The sequence below is a fragment of the Canis aureus genome, chromosome 33 (genome assembly GCF_053574225.1).
Source record: "Canis aureus isolate CA01 chromosome 33, VMU_Caureus_v.1.0, whole genome shotgun sequence".
Classification (NCBI taxonomy): domain Eukaryota; kingdom Metazoa; phylum Chordata; class Mammalia; order Carnivora; family Canidae; genus Canis; species Canis aureus.
In genome coordinates, this window is record NC_135643.1 from 20,495,537 (window position 1) to 20,519,175 (window position 23,639).

At 35.2% G+C, this 23,639-nt stretch overlaps 1 protein-coding gene and 1 pseudogene across 43 annotated transcripts in view; one reads left to right on the forward strand and one right to left on the reverse strand.

Annotated features, from left to right (window-relative positions):
- Positions 1–23,639, reverse strand: part of STPG2 (sperm tail PG-rich repeat containing 2) — a 523,536-nt gene that overhangs the window by 314,314 nt on the left and 185,583 nt on the right. The gene's annotated exons all lie outside the window — the stretch shown is intronic.
- Positions 5,398–5,722, forward strand: LOC144304381 (cytochrome c pseudogene; annotated as a pseudogene).

Consider the following 23,639-nt stretch of genomic DNA (forward strand, 5'->3'; position numbering starts at 1 on the left):
CTTCTTGGCAAATGCCAAGATAAATTCCCTAAAAACTGAATTGTTAAGGCAAGGATATGCGCAAATTAATTTTGGTTGAAATTATCAAGTAACTTCAGAAAGGTTTTAACAATATAAACTCCCCCAAGAGTAGTACACTGGCTCTTGAACAATATGAGTTGAACTATGTGGGTCCACTTAGACACAATTTTTTTTTAATAAGTATATTGGAAAAATTTTTGGCCATTTGCAACAATTTGAAAAAACAGATAAACAGTACAGACTAGAAATATGGAAAATTTTAAGAAAAAGTTAGGTATGTCACAATTGCCTAAAATATATATAGATGCTATTTTATCATTTACTATAATAAAATATATACAAATCTATTATGAAAAGTTAAAATTTATTAAAACATACAGATAGTACATAGCACCATTTACAGATAAATGAAAGCAAATGTAAAGATGCAGTATTATATCATAACTGCATAAAATTAACTGTAGCATATACTGTACTACTGTGATAATTTCATAGCCACCTTCTGTTGCTATTGCATGAGTTCAAGTGTTGCAAATATCCACCTAAAACATTGTGAGACACTAATTCCTCCACGTGAACAGTTTCTCTCTCCAGTAAATTGCATATCACAGCAAATGTGATCTCTTGTGGTTCTCACATATTTTTCACCATGTTTAATGCAATACTATAAAACCTGAATAACAACATAGGACCCATGCAAAGTGCTTCTAGTGATGTTGGAAACGCTCTTAAGAAGCAGAGAGAAGTACAGCATTACAAAGAAAAGGTGAATTGCTTGACACGTACCACAGACAGAGGTCTGCAGCCCACCATTTTAAGATAAATGCATCCAGAGGGCACCCCCGGTGGCTCAGTTTAGCGCCGCCTTCAGCCCAGGGCCTGATCCTGGAGACCTGGGATCGAGTCCCACGTTTGGCTCCCTGCATGGAGCCTGCTTCTCCCTCTGCCTGTGTCTCTGCCTCTCTCTCTCTCTGTCTCTGTCTCTCATGAATGATTGAATGAATGAATGAATAAATAAATAATCTTTTTTAAAAAAAGGCATCCAGAGTTAAGGGCCAATGTAAACAAGGAAAAGACAGTTTGTGAAGTGACCGCTGCAGCTACACCAGCAGATGCAAAAACTTTGTACTTTTTGTAAAATAGTTCTTTTTTTATCTTGTTTTAAAAATGCAGCTTTTATGTGGGTGCAAGATTGCTGTAAGAAAGGTATACCTAAAACTCTAATATGATTCAAGGAAAAGTAAAGTCATTACATGACAACTTAACCAAAAGAAAGGTAGACGAATTAAAGCTGGAGCACTTAATGCCAGCAAAGGATGATTCGACAATTTTAGAAAGAGGTTTAGCTTAAAAAAATGTTGTGATAACAGTAGAACCAGCTTCTGCCAACCAAGAGTCAGAGGATGAGTTCCCAGACACCATTAAAATCATTGAAGGGAAAGGATATATGCCTGGATAGGTTTTTAATGCAGATGGAAGCTTCCTATTCTGAAAACAAAAATGCTAAAGGATAGTACTAATAAAGAAGAGAAGGAAGCACCAAGATTTAAGGGAGGAAGAGATAAGCTAACTCTACTATTTTGTCAATGCAATCAGGTTTATAATCAGGATTGCCCTTATCCATAAAGCTGCTAACCCCCAAACCTTGAAGGGAAAAAATAAACACCAGCTGCTAGTCTTGTGGTTATACAACAAGAAGGCTTGGACAAGAATCGTTTTTTCTGGATTGGTTCTATTGGCGCTTCATCCCTAAAGTCATGAAGTACCTTGCTGGTAAGACACTGCCCTTGTTTTTCCCCAAAGTATTAGAAATTCTTTCATTAGAAAAATAAAGGCAATAGGATTATCTATGGGTTCTAAACCTACCCATGAATTAAATCACTCACTTCCCCCCTTAAAAAGCAAAACAAAACCTTGAATTGCATTGCTATTAAGCTTTCTTACAGTAAGGAGTAAGATCATACTATACTAGAGTACAAAAATCTCAAATTCTGGGCATGAAAATAATTTATTAGACATCTGGTTTATTCAAACATTAGGCCTACTGAAGATAGAATTAACAGAGCTCATGGACTAGGGGGGAAAAATTCATCCAGCACCTGCTTCACTGCAAATTTCCTGAGGACAAAATTTATGCATTCTGCATTATAGTCTCATCCTAAAGCATTCACAGGTGCTTGATATTGATTAACATGAATAGGAGATGACAAACTTTCTGTACACTCTACTTGGCAAGTAGAATTAGTGATGCAACTTGCAGAAATATTCTGGCACAAGCATTAGCACTGCCTGCAGTGAGAGTCTTTGATAATCAAACACAAGAATATCACTAAATAGAACCTTACAAATAAGGAAAGAAAAATACACGCACTTTTGCCAATAAACTGCTTTATTTAACAGGAAAAATGTCACAGTGAGATCTATGAAATTAAAGCATTAATTGTTACATTTAACTTGTAATCGATTCTAAAATTATTTTGTGGTATTAAAAATCATAGAAAAAAGAAAAATGATCTAACCTAAATGGAATTTAGGGAAGAAATGCAGGCCTTATATGCAATACTAGCTACATTTCTTTGGCTAACTCATTAGAAAAATGACAAACATTTTCAGTCAAAATTTTTTTAAAAAAGCAGCAGATTACCATTAAAATTCAAGAATCTAATCTAAATATGCATTTGACAGTAAAGCACATCTGAATATGGAGTAAAAAAAAGTTTTCTAAAAAAAACCATCAAATGTATCATCTCCAAATACCCAAATAATAAATCATTCCTGCAGGCCTTTTGTTGAGTGGAATCATAATGACTTGAAGATGTATTGTTGTGAAAATAAATCTGTAGTGCAGTATAGTATGCATCTTGGGCATTGAGCATAATCAGCTGAATCAGGAAGTCCAAAGTCTAATAAGATATTTGTCTCTGTGTGTATGTGTATGTGTGTATGAAAGTCTATAAACCAGTGACCCAAGAGCAACTGAGATATCTCACCTGTTCAGTGAGACATTATTTTAAATCTTCATTCTTCGAAGGCAATTAAAAATTACAATTCTGACAGCCCATAAACCAAATTTTAAAAACTGTACAAAACAATTAAAACTACATTCAATGAGCCCTTTTTTCAGCTCTATTTCAGTACATCAAGGGGAAAACAAACACATCTATCTTTTGATATTAGACAATGTCCCCATCTGCCCTATGGTGTCTACTTGCCTCCAAATATATCTCTAATTCAGCCTCTAGATCAGGGGGTCATAAACATCTTTAAGACTCTTTATATATGGTACTCTATGGAAAAGACTGTCAACCCTATGGAAGAAAACCCCAATAGAGAGAATATCATGAAAGTCTAGAAGGATTACACCATTGAAGATGCCATCATTGTTACAGAAAAAGCCATGTAAGCCATCAAGCCTGAATTCCTGCTGGAGAAAACTGTATCCAGATAGTTTTTTTGTTTTTTTTTTTTTTACGTTTTTATTTAAATTCTAGATAACTGGGGCACCTGAGTGGCTCCATCAGTTAAGTATTTGCCTTTGGCTAAGATGATCTCAGGGTCCCAGGATGGAGCTTCAAATCAGGCTCCCTGCTGAGCAGGGAGCCTGCTTCTCCCTCTCCCCTGCGCCCATCCCCACCACTTGTGCACTCTCTTTCTCGCAAATAAAGAAATAAAATCCATAAAAATAAATAAATTCTAGTTAACATATAGTGTAATATTAGTTTCAGGTGTACAATTCAGTGATTCAACACTTCCATTCAACACTGGCTCATCACAAGTCACACCTTCATTCCCTTCTCCTATTTAACCCATTCCCCCAACTCATCCACCCTCTGATAACCATCAGTTTGTTCTCTATAATTAGGAGTCTATTTCTTAGTTTGCCTCTCTTTTTTACCCCCAGGTTTGTTTGTTTTGTTTCTTAAATTCCACATGTGAATGAAATCATATGATATTGTCTTTCTCTGACTTATTTCACTTAGTGCTATACTCTCTAGTTCCATCCACATCATTGCAAACAGCAAGATTTCATTCTTTTTTCATGGATATATATATATATATATATATATATATATATATATATATATATATATATATATATTATATTTTCTTTATCCATTCATCAGTTGATGGACACTTGGGCTCTTTCTGTAATTTGGTTATTGTACATAAAGGTATATGTATCCCTTTGAATTAGTATTTTTGTATTCTTTGGGTTAATACCTAGTAGTGCAATTGCTGGATTGTAAGGTAGTTCTATTTTTAACTTTTGAGGAATCTCCATACTGTTTTCCAGAGTAACTGCACCAGTTTGCATTTCCACCAATAATGTAAGAGGGTTACCCTTCCTCCACATCATTGCCAACACCTGTTGTTTCTTACATTGTTGGTTTTAGCGATTCTGACAAGTGTAAGGTGATCTCTTATTGTAGTTTTGATTTGTATTTTCCTGAAGATGAGTAACATTAAGCATCTTTTCATGAATCTGTTGGCCATCTATCTGTATGCCTTCTTTGGGAAAAATATCTATTCATGTGTCTAAATGTTTTGCATTGTTTCATATGATTTACAACAGATGCAATAAAAAATCATGAAAAAGATTGTAGATATGGTGAAAGAGGTGAGGGGAGAGAGTTTCAAGATATGGGTTTTGGGAAAACTCAAGATCTAATAGTCACCCCATCAGAGGAATGAACAGAAGACAACCTTATGGAGATTAATGTTTCTGAACCAGTGCCAGATAGTAAGAAGAAGACACAGAAGAAGTAGTGCCAGAAAACAAACTGACATCAGACAATGTGGCAGAAGGGTTCTGATTATTGAAGACTGCTTTTGAATTCACTTGTGACAGGGACACTTCTATAATACCAGCACTGAAACTAAAGCAAATGGTGGAATACGGACTGATTGGTATAACAAATTTTTAGAAAAAAGAAAAAAAGCAAAAGAAAGTCAGACAGAAATTATGTGTTTTTCCATAAAGTTACAGCAAGAGTGCCTGCTTCTCATTCTACCTCCTCCACTTCTTCTACCTCTGCCACCCCTGACAGCAAGACCAACCCCTCCTTTCTACTCCTCCTCAGCCTACTCAACATGAAAATGATGAGGATGAAGACCTTTACGATGATCCACTTGCACTTAACAAATAGTAAATAATCATTATGCTGTATAGTCAACAAACTTATTTGTTCTGCATGTGTGTGTCCTCATATGAAAATCTAGTAACTGTACAAGAATTGTATGAGATGTTTTTGTATCATTATCATCTGTGGCTAAAACATCACTTACATGGCGTAAAACATCATATACAAGACCTGTATGGAGAGAGCAGGACGTCCAGCTTGCGAACTGGCATCTTCGTTTCGCAAGTGACAGAAAAGCGATTCAAAAATGGGTGATGTTGAGAAGGGCAAGAAGATTTTTGTTCAGAAGTGTGCCCAGTGCCATATCGTGGCAAAGGGAAGCAAGCACAAGACTGGGGCAAATCTCCATGGTTTATCTGGGCGAAAGACAGGTCAGGCCCCTGGATTTTCTTACACAGATGCCAACAAGAACAAAGGCATCACCCAGGGAGAGGAGACCTGGAGTATTTGGAGAATCCCAAGAAGTGCATCCCTGGAACAAAGTGATCTTTGCTGGCATTAAGAAGACAGGGGAAAGAACAGACTTAATAACCTCTCTCAAAAAAGCCACTAAGGAGTAATAGTTAGCTATTGCCTTATTTATTACAAAACAAAAATGTCTAATGACTTTTTTATGTGTACCATATTTTTTTTTTTAATTTTTATTTATTTATGAAAGTCACACAGAGAGAGAGAGAGAGGCAGAGACACAGGCAGAGGGAGAAGCAGGCTCCATGCACCGGGAGCCCGACATGGGATTCGATCCCGGGTCTCCAGGATCGCGCCCTGGGCCAAAGGCAGGCGCCAAACCGCTGCGCCATCCAGGGATCCCTGTGTACCATATTTAAATTGATCTCAGTGACCAGAATTCAGATCATGAGTGGCTGACAGAATGTTTTTCTTGGACAGTCCTTATTTATTTATTTATTTATTTATTTATTTATTATTCATGAGAGACCGAGAAAGAAAGAGAGAAGTGGAGATATAGGCAGAGGGAGAAGCAGGCCCCATGCAGGATGCCAGATGTGGGACTCCATCAGTGAACTCCACCCCCTGGGCCAAGGGCAGACACTCCACGGTTGAGCCACCCAGGCCTCCTGGGACAGTCCTGATTTAAATAAGATTGGCTTGTGGTTAAATGGATACAATCAGCTTTTTGAACTTTGATAGTAATTCTGGTTCAGCAAGTGCTGTCACTGTTTTCCCTTTTTAATATGATTGGAATTGATTAGGGATGTTCAGCTTTTCACCGAGATGATAAATGCCACCTCTAAACTTATAGGAGATTAGTTTTACATTTAGATTTATATAACTGGTTATATTAATATATTTAAATTCTGAGGAAATCCCTTCACTGTCTCAGAACACCAGGACTCAGCTGTGTTTCAAGTTCTGTCCCTTAGCCTGTTGTTAAAGGCAATGGCTGAAAATAAGCTGGCAGTGTCCACCTTATCTTTTTGGTCTTAACTATGCCAATTTAATTAAAACTCCTTGCATCTAAAAAAAAAAAAAAAAAACCTGTATGGAAGTGGAGAGTCTATCCTTCTATAGGCATAAGGTGATATTTAAAATTAGTAATATTTTAGTTTCCTTATTGCCTTATAACTTTGCTTTCAAAGAATTATATTACTGTACAGTATGCCTCTCTCTCATCCTTGGAAAAACTGTATCAGCCTATCATCACAGGTAAGTGGCTTTTTTTTAAAGTAACTATGTGGCCAATACTGTATTATGAATATTTTTTTTTAAATATTTTTTATTTATTTATGATAGTCACACACAGAGAGAGAGAGAGAGAGAGAGAGGCAGAGGGAGAAGCAGGCTCCATGCACCGGGAGCCTGACGTGGGATTCGATCCCGGGTCTCCAGGATCGCGCCCTGGGCCAAAGGCAGGCGCCAAACCGCTGCGCCACCCAGGGATCCCTGTATTATGAATATTATTGTAATACTGTATACCATAAAAATATTATAACCATCCATTAGGGGCTAGGCTATTATAAAGCAATCATATTTCTGCTTCTTTATTATTAATGCACAAATAATCATACCTGTAAATAAATATAAATTTCTTTTTCATATTATATTTTCATTTTTGATATCTAGTGCTAGTAATACATGTAACATCTACAGCATTTTGTGTCATATAAAACAATATTGATGTAGGCACTGACAATTCATTTTTATAAACAAACATAAACTTATAGTATCGATAAATACAGTACAGTGCTGTATATGTATTTTTTCTTCCTTATGAGTTTCCTAACATTTCATTTCCTCTAGGTATAGAAATACAGTATAGAATACATGTAACACACAAAATATGTGTTAATTAACTGTTTATGTTATCAGTAAGGCTTCCGGTCAATAGTAAGCTATTAAACTTTTGGGGAGTCAAAAGCTATAGATTTTCAGCTGTGCAGTATTGATGTCCCCGACCTTTGCATCATTCAAGAGTCAATTGTACGTCTATTTTCCCTACCTTTGCCAACATTGAATATTACCTTTTTAAAATCTCCTGAAGGAGAAAACATTTTATTTAAAAATCTATATTTCTTTAATTTCAAGTGAATTTAAGCATTTTTTCATGTGTTAATTCCATTTTTATGGCTCATTGAGTTCTTATCTTTTTTCTCTCTTGTTTTGTAAACACTCATGTATATTAAGATAATAGTCTTGGCCTTTATATGCATTAAAAGTCCTTTGTTTTTACATATGGCATTTGTCTCATGGTTTGGAAATGTTCAGTTTATTTACAGTGTTTTATAGTAATTTTTATTTAGTTTTCCTATATAAAAGTGTTAAACTTTTTGAAGTCACATTTTTCTGATGTTTCCTTTACGGTTCCCCTGTTTTATACTTTGTTCAAAAAGTCCTTTGGAATCAAAGATTTTTTTCAATCCAAATATTTTCTTCAGTATTTAAATAATTTAAATTTTGTTTTATAGAAAAAATAATCAACTTACATTTTTGTAACTACTTGAGACTTGTCACTCTCAGAATACAAAGGTTACCAGTAGAGAATTGAAGAACTAGCCACAGAACATAGCATTGTGGGAAGACCCATCATAAAAGTAAAACAAGTCAGGGATAGAAAGAAAATACTCTAATACTCTGCTAGTAGTACTTAGCACTGCACTTCTCCATTTGCTCCATAGGTTCGAAGTGCTGAAAAATTAACTTAGGGGGTGAAGGAAGATGACAGGATTTAATCCAGCAGAGTTGCTCTAGGTGAAGGCCTACTAGATGATGAAAACTGATCAAAGATAAATACAAATCAACTTGAACAGTAGCTGTAGATCAGATGATCAACAATCACTCAACTCAAAACTGAGTAGGGTTAAAAAAGAAAGCCACAAATACTAAATGTTGACATATACTGGGTTTAGATAGTTTTATTGTGATTTGAGCATGTTTAAAAGGTATAGCAACATGTGAGTTTGATAGAGCAGGATGATGAATGTGAAAATCTTTGTTGTGTTATTTTCTATTCTTCTCTATATTTTTGAAATATTTTCTAAACCAAGGATTTAAAATGGCATATGAAAAAAAAGAACATAACAAGAATTGATATATATTTATTTAGCTAATTTCAAGATACAATTGCAAAGCAAAAACAAAACAACAGATAAACCCAAAGGAAAAGATCAGTAAAAGTGTAAACAAAAATTAAGACTTTTTCATGTAAAGATTATTGCAAAAAAATTTAAAGAAAACAATAAATTCTAATTAGTAATTAATTAGTATAGTTCTTATTGCAAATGGATCTTTCTCTGTAATACATCAATATCTTAGAAAGTAATAAGAAAAATATATATTTTACAATACAAAATGGAAAAAAGACATGATTGGTTGATTTTCAAATGAATAAAATTTTCCAATTAATAAAAATCAATAATTAATAATCAAAATAATAAAAACTGAATATTTACTTGGAATCGGCCAACAGGGCAACATAGAAGGATCCTGAGCTTTCTTCTACCCACAAATGTACCAAACAGCTACATATGGAACAATTTCCTCTGATCCTTTTTTTTCTTTTTAAGATTTTATTTATTTATTCATGAGGGACACAGAGAGAGAGAGAGAGAGAGAGAGAGAGAGGCAGAGACACAGGCAGAGGGAGAAGCAGGCTCCATGCAGGGAGCCCGACATGGGACTCAATCCCGAGTCTCCAGGATCAGGCCCGGACTGAAAGCAGCGCTAAACCATTGAGCCATCGGGGCTACCCTCCTCTGATCCTTTAACGAGGTCCAGAAACTAGCTGAGTGACTCCTACACATTTGATGAATCAGAAAATACCCACATCAAAATATTAGGAAAGGCTGAAATACACTCTCACCATAAACCCCACTCTTGACACAGTGCCAAACAGGAGGAAACCCCCAACTCCCAGTCACTCCAGGATTGAAAGGTTTGGAATTCTACACGTAGCACCCCAAATGTTAAAGACTCTCACCAGGGGAAAGAGCTCCCAAAATACCTAGCTCTAAAAACCAAAAGACTTGTGCCCACAAGGCCACAAAACTATGCCAAAGAAGCAATTCTTAACAGCTGTCCAGAACTCACCACAGCTAACTGCCAAGGGCTTAGCACAGGGGGACGTGGAAAAACTGCCCATCTCCCAAATCTTTTCACGAAAGAGGTTTATTGGACCAAACTTCTAATTTAGCAGGTATTAGGGGCTAGCTGATTCTTCCCCCAAAACCAGAGAAGCCAGTGGGTACCACTCCTGTCTTCTCCCTCCAGCCCACTCCAAATTGCTAGTATAAATATACTCCTATGGATGTGAGGGTACAAAACATTTTGCATTTGTTATTTGGTTACATAACCCAAAAAACTCAGGTGATTTTTTTTTAATTTTTAAAAAGATTTTATTTATTCATGAGAGACACAGAGAGGCAGAGACATAGGCAGAGGGAGAAGCAGGCTCCCTGCGGGGAGCCCAACTCGGGACTCGATCACAGGACACTGGGATCACGTCCTGAGCCAAAGGCAGATGCTCAACCACTGAGCCACCCAGGTACCCTGTTGTTTTGTTTTTTTTAATTACTGTTTAATATCACCTGAAAATAGAAATTATGTATTCTGAAACCATGGCCATTCTATTAGCAAATTTCATTATTAAGAATAAAATATAAATTTTAAAAATCTTTGAGTGTAAGTCTAATTCCAACCAGTGTTTAATTAAAACAAATATATTTATAAACCATATATTGGATTTAGAAAATACGTTTTCAAGACATTTCTAAAGCATTTTTTTTTCAGAATGAAAGGAAGGTGCTCAATTTTCAATATTCTTAATATCTACATTACTCCTTTACTCTTCCCCTTTTCTTCCAAAAGTCATTAAAAATTGTCTTTGTCTTTCCCTTTTGCCAAGAAACATATTTAATCTAATATTACAAAATATATTGTGCTCTAAAATGCTTTTAGGCCAAACAATATAATATTACCTAAGATCTCTGGAAATTTGATTATTGGAGGCAAATTAGATAATGTTTTCATACTAATCATTTTTAATGTATACCACAAAATGTAGATAATACAAATTAAAGTTGATGTACAGTGCCACTTAAAAATGTAAGAGAGCTCTAATCAAACAATAGCACAATGTGACATTCTTAAATAGTACCTACAATGTTGCTTTAAAAACCTATTAATACATATTTCCTACTCTTGATTATGAATGTGCTTTATTCTATTTAATTAAGCATGAAAAACTGTCCCTGATTTGATTTTTTTAAATCAATAAAATTAATACATTTACTTCTCAGTATCTGCATTTCATTATCATTTCTGCATTTTCAGCACTCATCTAGTGCAAATGGTGTTGTCACATTAATCAGTGATTACATCATCATTTAATGTTCCTAAGCACTAAAAATATGCATAATATAAATGTACAGTATTTCTATTCATATATGAAATGCAGAAGAAAATTAAATTATATTTTAGATAATCAGAGAAGTATTAAGTATGAATTGGAATCAAAATACAGGCTCCTTATTCTCTTTTAAATTTAAAACATTTATTAATTTGAACAGAATAAGCAAATTCTTAGGAACATCAAGTAAATTTAGTATGAAAAAGGTAAGGGTCTCACTTTGTGGGCTAATGTATTAGCTTTCTAATGCTGTATAACAAATTGTCACAAGCCTAGTGGCTTAAAACAATATCTATTTATTAGCTTACAGTTCTAGGTCAGAAGTCTGGAGTGGATATGGCTAGATTCTATTCTCAAGGTATTTCATGTCTAAAATCAAAGTGTCAGCCAAGCTGAGCTCTTAACCCAGACAGTCAGGGAAAGAATCTAGTACCAAGCTAATGCAGGTCATTAGCAAAATCCAGGACCCTGCAACTGTAGGTCTGAAGTCCCTATTTCCATGCAGTTTACTAACTGGGGGGCTTCTCTCTGTTCCGAAAGACTGTCCACATTCTTTTTCATGTGGCCTTTGCTCTTCAAAGTAGCAACCACCTATTCAGTCTCTCTCCAATTCTAGTTTCTCTGGCTTCTCTTGCTCCCAGGTGGACAAAATTCTTCACACTTAAAGGTTCATGTGATTACACTGGGTCCACCTAGATAATTCAGAAGAATCTCCCTATTTTAAGGTCAGCTATGTCATATAAGATAATTTAATCAAAGGACTGATAATTCATCATATTCACAAATTCTGGGGAGTTGTATATGGAGCCCAGGTAAATTAATTATTTAGTGATCCAGGAAGACAAACACTTTGATGCATTTTTAAACCAATAATATTTAGATATTTTAAGCCATTTAGATTGATATTTCTAAAGCATTTAGATATTATTAAAAAATTTATTTAGATCAGGGTTTGAACACAGTATGTGAGATTAATGGAATAGGCAACTCTTGATAACAGTTCAGCCTTTCTTTTTCATACAGAATGTCTTATCTATGGCTCTAAATTTACAAAACTCCACCTAGAGGCCAAATTCTTATAGTTAATCAGCTCTTTGCATATTAGAAAGCAATTGTCGTCACCTATCATTAAAAGCATTGACCTGCTCTCTCCAACACCAAAAAAGCTAATCAACCAGCATTCAATAATTTCCTCAGAGGATTTCAGATAAATATAGTTTTTTTTTCCTTTTCATATCTAATAATAGTTCAAAGGCCTGGAATATTTATCTCTAAGTTGTAGGTCATCCTGACCACAAACAAGATGCTTTTATTTCACATTACTGCCTATAAGTCAGGACAAAAACCTAGACCTTTCACTTATAGTTCACTGCTATATAAACTACAACTTCCTCAATAATTTAAAAGCCTTCCTCACTCATGTAAAAGTTCTCTCAACTAACCAGAATAAAATAATTTATTTTCATTGTGCTAACTTACACTAACACAGTAATCAGATTTATTGTATCATCGAATATAAAATCTTCTAATCTTCTGTTACATATTCTCTTATGAATCTTCATATCCTAGAAGATCAAAATGACCTTCCCCAGAAAACTAACTACCATGTATGTTTTTGAGTAAATGTTCATAGCTTAAAGGATACCTAAATTGAAAGGTATGGATGGAAACAAAGAAAATGCCTTTCTATTCATTTGCAAGTTAAATGGGACTTTTATGTACAAAAGGTGATAAAGAAAAATGTGTTCCATTTAAAGCATTTTTACTTATTATGAGATATACTAAACCACTACATATATGTATATATATGTGTGTGTAGTACATATATATGTGTGTGTGTGTGTGTTCAGTCTACATCTCTACAAAAAGAAGAGAAAAACATCAAAGCACTAGCTAATAAATGCTCCCACCAGCCACACACACATATATATACATGCCCCAGAAGAAAACTGTAACATAAAACTACAAACCAAATTAAATTTCCTCAATAAAGCTTTTGGAGATTAAAAAAACTTTTTGAATATAATTTAAAAATAACAGAAATGAACAAAAAATAAAAGAAATAAAAGTTGATTTGGCTGGTAGTAAACACACACACACACACAACCATCTAACATATAAGACTAAGCTACAAGGTAAACAGGGAATAAAAAAGTTCACATAAAAATTTCATAAGAAGTATTGTCAAAAATCAAGAAAAATAAAGAATAAGAATATAAGATAAAGAAGTGAAGAGTCAGAGAAAAGGTGGTTTGAAATGGAAGACATGCAGAGGAGATCCAAAATATGTATTAATGGTATCCTTGAAGTTGAAAAAAAATGGAACTATAAAAAATCCAGAAATAGCAAAATTAAAACCACTAAATCAAGGAATACGATTAGTAAGAGTTTAAAATTTATAAAACCAGTTACAAACTGGGTACTTTCAACAATAAAAACTGATACAAATCTGAGGGGCATGATATTACAGGAAGCTTATAAAATGAAAATAAGCAAGCTGTTAACCTTTACTATTGTTGGTTATTATAATATGGATTTCTTGAAGGCAGGGAATTGGTAAAAGTGGTATCTCGTACCATTTTTAGGAATATGACTTTAGTTTTTTTTATGATTTTCAGAAGCATTTACAAGAAATAATCTAGGTTCAATTTCACCTACATTCATGAAATGAGATAGGTTAATTTATTTACATGGCTTAAGTATATTTTTTCTACTCAGGGAATTCTTAAATACACTCTACTTTGTATTTAATTTTAACAGAATGAACTAATATTTAAAGCAATAATGAAGGCCAAACTTTTGTAAGTTAAAAAAACTATTTAAATATACATATTGAAAGGTACCAATTTATATGTAGGAAAACAAACTGAAAATAAAATGTTCAATTCTGGAAATATGCCAGTAAACCTATTAGAATTTAATTTTTTTAACCCTCAAGACTTCTAAGCAAAAGACCAAAAACTTACAAAGGCAATAAAATTAGGCAGGCTACAAAATTCTCAAAAATAAGATACCAAGCTGTGTAACAAGACTATTATTTTTGTTCATTTAAATTCAAGTTAGTTAACATGTAGTGTATTACTAGTTTCAGGCATAGAATTTAGTGATTCCTCAGTTGCATGTAACACCCCATACTCCTTACATCAAGTGCCCTCCTTAATGCCCATTACCCATTTACCCCATCTTTGACTCATCTCCCCTACAGCAACCCTCTGCTTGTTCCCCATTTTCAAGAGTTTCTTACGGTTTGCCTCTCTGTATTTTCATCTTATTTTATTTTTCCTACTTTTTCCTCATGTCCATCAGTTTTGTTTCCTAAATTCCACATATGAGTAAAATCATATGGTACTTATCTCTCTGTAATTGGTTATCTTTCTCTGACTTATTTCACTTGCATAATACACTCTAGTTCTATCCATATTATGTGTAAATGGCAAGATTTCATTCTTTTTGATGGTTTAATAATGTTATACTGTGCGCATGTGTGTATATACACACACATCCCACATCTTCTTTATCCATTCATTTGTCTATAGACATCTGGGCTCTTTCCATAGTTTGGCAATTGTGGACACTGCTGCTATAAACACTGGGGTGCATGTGCCCCTTCATTTTTTTTTTTTTTTTTCGAGGGCAACGCATGTGCCCCTTCAAATAGCTATGTTTGTATCCTTTGGGTATTACCTAGTAGTACAATTGCTAGGTCATAGAGTAGTTCTATTTTTAACTTTTGAGGAATCTCCATACTGTTTTTCAGTGGCTGTAACAGTTTACATTCAACAGTGTAAGAGGGTTCCCCTTTCTCCACATCCTCACCATCTTTGTTTCCTAAGTTATTCATTTTAGCCATTCTGACCAGTGTAAGGTAGTATCCTGTGGTTTGATTTGTATTTCCCTGATGATGATTGATATTGAACACTTTTTCATTTATGTCTATTATTTTTAAGAAACACACACAAAAAGGAAATGTCAACTAAGGATAATAAATCGAACCAAACACCCTTAAAATTATCAAGACTTTAGGAAAAAAGGAATTCAAATGCACAGGAATTCAGGTAACATGCTTCTGAGAAATCAACACAAAGAAAGATGTCACCTAACTAAGACATGACAGGTAAAACTTTAACAAAATGACTTACAAGCATATATAGTATATATAATAATAGATCTAAGACTAAAACAAAGAAGTAACACAATTGAATAATGGCAGGAAAAGATAAAGGAATGAGAAAAAATTTAAAAGCTCTTGAACGCTATATAAGTTATATATTGTAATCAAAGGATATGATTAACAACTGACAAACCAGAAAGTAAAAGGACAAAACAAGGAAATGGGAGTAAGGGAATTTTCAAAAAGTCCTAGTACAAAAGTAACAACTATAGCAAAAGTACAAATATTCCTAAATAAATAAACTGATATCATGGAAGACCAAAGGAAAAAACAATGTTAAGAAACAAAATCTTTTTTTTTTTTTTAAAGAGAGAATTTAAAAAGCAGTAAGGGAAAAGAAAACACTTACATATAAGGGAAACCCCATAAGGCTATAAGCTGATTCTTCAGCAGAAACTTTGCAGGCCAGAAAAGAGTGGTATGATATATTAAAAAGGCTGAAAGAAAAAATCTGCAGCCAAGAATACTCTATCCAGCAAGGCTATCATTCAGAATAGAATGAGAAATAAAGAATTTCCCAGAAAAATGTGTTAAAGGAATTTGTGATCATTAAATCGGCCTGAAAAGAAATGTTAAAGGAGACTCTCTGAGTGGAAAGGAAAGACCATAGGCAGGATTAAGAAAAGTAGGAAGCACAAAAGCAGTAAAATTAAGTATATCTATAAAAATAAAACTCAGTCAAGGGATTCACAAAATAAAAAAGATGTAAAGTATGACACCAATACCTAAAACATGAGGGGAGAAGGGTTAAAAATTTAGTGCTTTTAGAATGAGTTCAAAAACTTAAGTGACCATTAACTTCATATAGACTGCTATATGTATAAGATGTTATATACAAACCTTCTGGTAACCAAAACCCAAAAACTGGTAATAGATATGCAGAAAATAAATAAAAAGGAATCCAAGTATAGAAAGCCAGGAGACTGTGAGAGAAGAGAATAAGAGAAGAAAGAAACAGAGGAAAGTTACAAAACAACCACAAAAAGGTAAAAAAAAAAAAAAAAGGGCAATACGTACTTATTAATAATTACTTTGAATATAAATGGACTAAATGCTCCAATCAAAAGACATAGGATGACATAATGGATAGTAAAGCGAGACCCATCTATATGTTGCTTACAACAGGCTCACTTTTGTAACATGACATGTTAGATGTCATTGTAAACAGCATCTAGCTGACTTTTTTTAAATTTTGATTCCAGTATAATTAACATGCAGTGTTGTATGAGTTTCAGGTGTACAATATAGTGATTCAATACTTCATGCAACAGCTGGTGCTCATCACAATAAGGATACTCTTAATCCCCATCACCTATTTTTCTCATTCCCACCTACCTCCTCTCTGGTAACCTGCAGTTCTCTATATTTAAGAGTTTTATATTTATATTTAAGAGATTTTTTTGTCTCTTTATTTCTTAATTCCATATATGAGTGAACCATACAGTATTTATCTTTCTCTAACTGACTTATTTCATTTACCATTATACTCTCCAGTTCCATCCATGTTGTTGCAAATGGAAAGATTTCATTCATTTTATGCCATTTTTATTTGAGATCTATATATATCATTTGAGATATATATATATATATATATATATATATATATATATATATATCACACATCTTTCTTTATCCATTGCATAATATGGTTATTGTAAATAGTGCTGCAATACACATAGGGGTGCTCTTGTCCTTTTGAATTAGTGTTTTCATATCCTTTGGGTAAATACCCAGTAGTGGAACTGTTTAGTAATGCTCTTTTTAATTTTTTGGGAAACTTCTATACTGTTTTCCACAGTGACTATACCAGTTTGCATTTCCACTAACAGTGTAGAAGTGTTCCTTTTTCTCCACTTCCTTGCCAACACTTGTTTTTTATGTTTTTTATTTCAGTCGTTCTGAATGTTGTGAGGTGATATGTCATTGTAGTTTTGATTTGCATTTCCCTGATGATGAGTGATATTGAGTATCTTTTTGTATGTCTGTTGGCCATCTGAATATCTTCTTTGGAGAAATGTCTATTCATGTCTTCTGCTCATTTTTAATTAGGTTACTTGGGGCTTTTTGGTGTTGAGTTGTATAAGTTCTTTATATATTTTGGATACTAAACCCTTTATCAGATATATCATTTGCAAATATCTTCTCCCATTCATTAGGTTTTCTTTTTGTTTTGTTGTTTGTTTCTGTTTCTACGCAGAAGCTTTTTATTTTGGTGTAGTCTCAATAGTTTATTCTTGCTTTTGTTTTCCTTAACTCAGGAGACATACCTAGAAACAACTTGTGTAGGGCACCTGGGTGGCTCAGTCAGTTAAGTTTGATTTGCCAACATATAGTGAAACACACAGTGCTCACCCATCAAATGCCCTCCTCAGTGCCCATCACACAGTTACCCCATCCCCCCACCCACCTTCCCTTCCACAACCCTTTGTTCATTTCCCAGAGTTAGGAGTTTCTCATGGTTTGTCTCCCTCTCTAATTTTTCCCACTCAGTTCTCCTCCTCTCCCTTATAATCCCTTTCACTATTTCTTATATTCCATGTATGAGTGAAACCATATTATGATTGTCCTTCTCCAATTAACGTATTTCACTCAACATAATACCCTCCAGCCAATCCATGTCAAAGCAAATGGTGGGTATTTGTCCTTTCTGATGGCTGAGTAATATTCCATTGTATATATAGACCACATCTTCTTTATCCATTCATCTGTCAAAGGACATTGTGGTTCCTTCCACAGTTTGGCTATTGTGGACATTGCTGCTATGAACATTGGGGTGCAGGTGTCCCGGTGTTTCACTACATCTGTATCTTTGGGGTAAATACCCAGTACTGCAATTGCTGGGTCGTAGGGTAGCTCTATTTTTAACTCTTTGAGGAACCTCCACACTGTATTCCAGAGTGCTTTCTCTGCATCTATTGAGAGAACCATATGGTTCTTTTTTCTCTTGTTGATGTGATGTATCACGCTAATTGTTTTACAAGTGTTGAACCAATCTTGCATCCCAGGGATATATTCCATTTGGTCATGGTGAATAATCCTCTCAATGTACTGTTGGATCCTACTGGCTAGCATCTTGTTGGGAATTTCTGCATCTGTGTTCATCAGGAATATTGGTCTATAATTCTCCTTTTTGGTGGGGTCTTTGTCTGGTTTTGAAATCAAGGTAATGCTGGCCTCATAAAACTAGTTTGGAAGCATTCTCTCCCTTTCTATCCTTTGAAACAGCTTTAGTAGCATAGGTATTATTTCTTCTTTAAATGTCAGATAGAATTCCCCTGAGAAACCATCTAGCCCTGGACTTTAATGTATTGGGAGGGATTTTATGACTGCTTCAATTTCCTCACTGGTTGTTGGCCTGTTCAGGTTTTCTATCTCTTCCTGTTCCAGTTTTGGTAATTTGTGGTTTTCCAGAAATTCATCCATTTCTTCTAGATTGTCTAATTTGTTGGCATTTAGCTCCTCATAATATGTTTTTAAAATCGTTTGTATTTCCTTGGTATTGGTTGTGATCTCTCCTCTTTCATTCATGGTTTTATTAATTTGAGTCTTTTTTCTTTTAATAAGGCTGGCTAGTAGTTTATCTATCTTATTAATTCTTTTAAAGAACCCGCTCCTGGGCAGCCCTGGTGGCGCAGTGGTTTAGTGCCGCCTGCAGCCCAGGATGTGATCCTGGAGACCCTGGATAGAGTCCCACGTCAGGCTCTCTGTATGATGCCTGCTTCTCCCTCTGCCTGTGTCTCTGCCTCTCTCTCTCTGTCTCTATGAATAAATAAAATCTTTAAAAAAAAAAAAAAAAAAGGAACCCGCTCCTGATTTTGTTGATCTGTTCTCAATTCTTTTGGTCTCTATTTCATTGATTTCTGCTCGAATCTTTGTTATATCTCTTCTGCCTGGTGTAGGCTTTACTTGCTGTTCTTTCTCCAATTCCTTTAGGTGTGAGGTTAGCTTGTGTATTTGATTTTTTTCCAATTTTTTGAAAGAGGCTTGTACTGCAATATTGCAATATATTTCCCTCTTAGGACTGCTTTTGCTATATCTCAAAGATGTTGAACGGTTGTATCTTCATTTTCATTAGTTTCCATAAATCTTTTTAATTCTCTAATTTCCTGGTTGACCAATTCATCTTTTAGTAGGATGTTCTTCAACCTCCAAGTGTTTGAATTTCTTCCAAATTTCTTCTTGTGATCAAGTTCCAGTTTCAAAGCATTGTGGTTTGAAAATATGCAGGGGACAATCCCAATCCTTTGGTATCGGTTGAGACCTGACTTGTGACCCAGCATGTAGTCTATTCTGGAGAAAATTCCATGTGCACTGAAGAAGAATGTGTATTCAGTTGTGTTTGTATGGAAACTTCTGTATATATCTGTGAAATCTATTTGGTCCAGTTGTATCATTTAAGGCCCTTATTTCTTTGGTGATGCTTTCTTAGAATATCTGTCATTTGCTGAAAGTGTCCTGTTGAAGTCTCCTACTATTAGTGTACTATTATCTAAGTGTCTATTTACTTTGTTATTAAATGATTGATATATTTGGCAGCTTCCACATTAGGGGCATAAATATTCATGATTGTTAAGTCTTCTTTCATTGGATAGACCCTTTAAGTATGATGTAGTGTACATCTTCATCTCTTACTACAGTCTTTGGGATAAACTTCAATTTATCTGATATGAGGATTGCTAACCTAGCTCTCTTTTGAGGACCACCTGAATGGTAAATAGTTCTCCACCTCTTCATTTTCAGGCTGAAGTTGTCCTTAGGTCCAAAATGAGTCTCTTGTAGACAGAAAATAGATAAGTTTTGCTTTTTTATCCAGTCTGATACCCTGTATCTTTTGACTGGATCATTTAGCCCACTCACGTTCAGAGTAACTATTGAAGGATATGAATTTATTGTCATTGTATTATTATTAAGTCCCTGTTTTGTGGATTATTTCTTTGAGCTTCCTCTTTCTTTTACAAAGTCCCCCCTTAATATTTCTTGCAGAGCTGGTTTGGTGGTCAGATATTCTTTCAGTTTCTGCCTATACTGGAAGCTCTTTATCTCTCCTTCTATCCTGAGTGACAGCCTTCCTGGATAAAGTATTCTTGGCTGCATGTTCTTTATTTAGTACCCTGTATATATAATGCCAGCCTCTTCTGGCCTGCCAGGTCTCTGTGGAGAGTTCTCCTGTTAATCTAATATTTCTCCTCCCATACGTTAAGAATCTCATCTCGAGCAGCTTTAAGAATTTTCTCTTTATCTTTTTTTCTTTTCTTTCCCTTTTTTTCATTTTTCTATTTTTTTTCTCTTTATCTTTGAAATTTGCAAGTTTCACTATTAAATGTCAAGGTGTTGAGCGGTTTTTATGGATTTTTGGAGGATCCTCTCTATCTCTTGGATCTGATGCCTGTTTCCTTCCGCAGATTTGGGAAGTTCTCAGCTATGATTTGTTCAAATATCCTTTGTGGTCCTCTCTCTCTCTCTCTCAGCCTCTTCTGGAATCCCAATTAGATGTATATTCTTCCTTCTCAAGCTATCATTTATTTCCCTAAGCCTGTCCTCATGAGCTCTTGTTTTTCTCTTTTTTCCTCAGCTTCCTTTCTAACCATCAACCTGTCTTCTATGTCACTCTCTCTTCCACCTCATTAACTCTAGCAGTTAGAGCATCCAGTTTGGATTGCATCTCATTTAATCTATTTTTAATATCAGCCTGATTAGATCTCAATTTTGTAATAAAGAAGTCTCTAGAATCCTTTATGCTTTTTTCCGGAGCCACCAGTAGCTTTATAATTGTACTTCTGAGTTGAATTTCTGACATCATATTTAAATCCATATTCATTAACTCTGTAGCAGAGAGTATCGTTTCCGGTTTTTTTCTTTTGTAGCAAATTCTTCCTTCTAGTCATTTTGTTTGTCTAGTGCAGAGTGGCTGTGAGAGGTCTGAGTCAAAAATATCAACCACAACCTAAGTAAAATATACCCTAGATGATTCCAAGAGGTCAGAGACCAGAATATAAAAGAAAAAGAAGAACAGAACAAAATAAAACAAAAAGACCACTAAAGTAAAAAACAAATTTTAAAACAAAGTAGTAAAAATAAAAAGCCAAAAACCAAAAACAAAGAAGAGGAAAAAAGAAAAGAAAAGAGAAAAAAGGGGGAATGGTGGTGGTGAGGAAGTGGTAGTGGAGAGAGAATGTAGTCTCCCTAAGGGGTCCTAGAGGGTGATCCTCTTGGTTCTGAGTATATTTCGTTCTGTCTGTTAGAAGATGCTCAATCCAAAATTTATATAAACCAGTAATACTTATAGGAGGCCCCAACATTGACCATCAAACCATACACAAGACAAAAGAAGGGGGCAGAATGGGAATGAAGAGAGTATATAATTTCAAAGAATGAACCAACACCATGTTGCACTTGATTCTGGGTGTATTTTGGCCATGTGTTAGAAGGTACTAACTTCCACCACTGTAAAACAAAATGAGGAGTAACAACAACAACAAAACTCATATCTTGTATATCTCCCAAAATTTAATAAGTTGAAGGGAACCCAGAAGTGAAAAATATATCTAAGACATGTAATTGTAGAAATATGAAAGTCAAAAAGGAAAAAACTTAAAAATGAAGAGCTGGTAAAATATCAATTTTAAAGTGGGAAAAGAGAAAAAAAATACTGGAAATTTTTAGTCTAATATAAAAACGAGGGCATCCCGGGTGGCTCAGTGGTTTAGCGCCGCCTTCAGCCCAGGCCTGATCCTGGAGACCCCGGATCAAGTCCCATGTCAGGCTCCCTTCATGGAGCCTGCTTCTCCTTCTGCCTGTGTCTGTGCCTCTCTCTCTCTCTCTCGGTCTCATGAATAAATAAATAAAATCTTAAAAAAAAAAAAAAAGTCATTATGGAAAAAGAAAAGAAAAAAAAAAGTACCCTCTAGTGCTATGTACTATTTTCCCTCAGTCCTGGAGCTTTCCAGTGCTGCTTGTTCAGTAAACTTGCTTTCCCTTTGTACTTCCAGGAGTTCTTCTGGGGAAGGAGTCTGCTGTGCTGATTCTCAGGTATCTGTGCCTGGGTGGAAATGCCCCACCCCCTGCCAGGTGCTGGGCTCAGTATGAGCTGTGTATCCTGTGAGGCCTTTGTTCTCTAGTGGCCCCGTCTCTCCCAGGCACAAGGTGAAACAAAAAGGAAAAAAAAGGTGGTGGCCAGATTTCAAGCTCTGGAGTCCAGCTCCCCACAAATAACTAACTGCAGTCTCCCAGTCCACTCTGGCATAGATACTCCTGGGGGCAGGCATGGGTGCACTACTCTGCACAGCTTGTGGGAAGCCAAGCAGCAGGAGAGTTCTTGCTTTTCCTGTGCCTTCTCCACTTCCACCTGTCCCAGGGAGAACGAAGGATCTTGGGCTTTGTCTGCTTGGGCACCCTGGGATCTGGAGCCCTGTGACACTGGACCTGCACTCCCAGGTACCACCTCTCCCAAAGGGAATGAAATATAGCCATCTCCTTCCGTTGTCAGGCTCTAGGATAAAGGCAGCTCCAGAGCCGGCCTGCCTAACCAACCGGCTTCTCCCAAATGCCCCCGAGGGCTGCGCCACTCCTGCCCTTTACTGAAATTGGACCATGGTTTGCTGTGAGCTTTCCCCCAGGTGCCCTCCTCTTACAGTGACTCCGGGAATGTTGAGGCTTCACTGCCCATCCTGCAATTATGCCCTATTTCCCTGCTAAGTGATTTTTAAAGTGCCCACTTCTCCAGTGCTCGGTAAAGTAACTTCCAGTTACTAACTTAACACCTTAATTTTATCACACACATTAGGCCTCTGAGTCTAGAAATAGCCTTGGGCTCTACATAGTTCACAGTGCCTCTGAAAGTTTCTACCACTGCTACATGCCAAGAAAATCAAAGTAGTCATAATAATATTTTTCCTAAATTATTTTTCTCTAATTATATTATTAAAATGAAATAATGGATGATCAGAAATGTAGATAATAAAAGAAAGGTTTAAATATTAAAAGTCAACCTCTTTTGTAGCCAGGAAATTTACCTCATAAACAGTAAAAGCAGATAGTAAAGGTAAACTCTATTCTCTCATCAATCAAAATAAAGGGATCATTTTAAAACTTTGACCATTAAAATGAAAATTAGTTATCTAAAACTCCATGGGAAACGTTTTATGAAACCCATTATTCCCTGGGGTTACCAATTCATGCAATGATCATCTTAATGACTTACTTTGTTTGTCATTAATGTGCTATTCTCTGTATTTTTATGACATATATAAATTCATCTTATTCCAAGTAACTTTTTTATGACTTTGTTAATGCATATTTGACATACAGTAAACTTCACATATTTAAAGTATTAAATTTGATAAAGTTTGGTATGTCACCTGCATGAAACAATCGTTAACAATGAAGGTGATAAACATTTTTTCATTCCCCCAAATTTTTTGTGTTCTTTTTAAGCCAACCCACA